Here is a 1,880-nt window from a genome sequence, read left to right on the forward strand (position 1 = left end):
ACTTTGGATCTTACGTTTATCGTTTCTTCAGATGAGGCCTGGCAGCCTGTCTGGGAATGTGAACTCACACAACATTTTGATGTACAAGAGTCAATCAGGCATAAGTATTACTGTAAACATTTTCCAGGCCAGTTTTATTTTACCCATGGAGTAGAAATACGGAAAACAGCGTGTTCGAGTGTTTACTATTTACATTCACTGCCACCGACAAGTAGAGAATAGCCCCGTTCACGACCACTGAACACGCGCTACTGACTTTGGATGTTCTACTTTACTTTAAGAATGTTGTGACCAGACGACGTAATACTACTTTTTCTATTATCCCATGTAATCTCCCACAATATCTAGTTACATTTCTAATCGTTTCATCTCTGTATATCCCATTGTACAATTTTAACACTCGTACAATGCTGTGCTCCAGATGTTAGTTATCATGGATCTTTTTCCGGTCTCAAACTTTAATTTTTTTATGTTAGCCGTTACTTTCTTTTTTTATATAAAATGCGCTTTTGCCCTGTGACTTCCTACCATGTCTTTCTTGCATCTTTTTTTCTTTATTTACTCTCCTTCCTAGATAGAATTATCCATACATCATTCATGTTCCGCTGCGTGCACAAGTGTTTTACTCTGCCTTTTGCGTTTTTGCATTTTGTAGCCCTCAGTTAGCAGTCAACCCGTATCATTAAGCACCGTGCTCAGCCCCTGTTCACTTTCGGCGACTACGTCTGTGTCGTCCGTGTACTGTATCGTACTGATTTTCTGTCCGTTTTCGAGATGGCACTTTACCCCGTCTTTGTCTCTTCCAATAAATTAGTCTATTGGCTAGCGTTGCTGACTCTGGATCACGAGGTCTCGGGTTCGATTCCCGGCCGGGTGGGGGATTTTCTCTGCCCGGGAACCGGGTGTTTGTGTTGTCCTCATCATTTCATCATCATTCGTGACAGTGGCTAGATTGGACTGCGTAAAAGTTGGAGTGTGTCAAAATTTGGACTTTGTACGGGCGCTGATAGCCGCGCAGTTGTGCGCCCCACAAACCAAACATCATCATCATCAAAGAAATTAAGTGTCACTAGCAGCATAAAGGAATAGCTCCTTACACATTTACTGATTTTGACCGTTTGTATGTTTCTGTGAGATCTGACTACTCCGGCCCGCGCCCCACAAAGAGAAATAGCTTACCCGTCTGTTCCTATGCCGACGGCCTTGCTGCAGTGATAACACCGGTTCCCTTCAGATCACCGAAGTTAAGCGCTGTCGGGCTGGGCTAGCACTTGGATGGGTGACCATCCGGTCTGCCGAGCGCTGTTGGCAAGCCGGGTGCCACTCAGCCCTTGTGAGGCACACTGAGGAGCTACATGATTGAGAAGTAGCGGCTCCGGTCTCGGAAACTGACATACGGCTGGGAGAGCGGTGTGCTGACCACATGCCCCTCCGTATCCGCATCCAGTGACGCCTGTGGTCCGAGGATGACACGGCGGCCGGTCGGTACCGTTGGGCCTTCATGGCCTGTTCGGACGGAGTTTAGTTTTAGTCTATTCCTATAGCTTTTCATACAATACCTTGTATTTCACATTAAAAAAAAAGCCTTCTCAGGATCTAGCAATCCTGTGTACACTATCAGATTAAAAGTTACCTCACTCGCGTATGTAACGCGGAATTAACCACTACATGTTACGAGAGGCGGACCCACCAGTGTAAAATCAGGCGGGGAGTTTTGTGTTGCCAGTAGAGAAGCAGTAACAGCAGGATGGCTCGGTCAGGGGAGTTCAGTAGCTTAGGACACGGACTAACAGTTGCATGTCACGTGAGTAACGAACCCACCAGAGAAATTTCAACCCATCTCAAGCTGCCCGGGTTGACTATTAGTGATACGGTTTGTT

The 1,880-nt window shown here is 46.2% G+C and overlaps 1 pseudogene; it reads left to right on the forward strand.

The window, feature by feature from the left end:
- The first annotated feature begins 1,193 nt into the window (after window positions 1–1,193).
- On the forward strand, window positions 1,194–1,311 carry LOC126250068 (5S ribosomal RNA; annotated as a pseudogene).
- The last annotated feature ends 569 nt before the right edge of the window (window positions 1,312–1,880 follow it).

Source organism: Schistocerca nitens, chromosome 3 (genome assembly GCF_023898315.1).
Source record: "Schistocerca nitens isolate TAMUIC-IGC-003100 chromosome 3, iqSchNite1.1, whole genome shotgun sequence".
Classification (NCBI taxonomy): Eukaryota; Metazoa; Arthropoda; class Insecta; order Orthoptera; family Acrididae; genus Schistocerca; species Schistocerca nitens.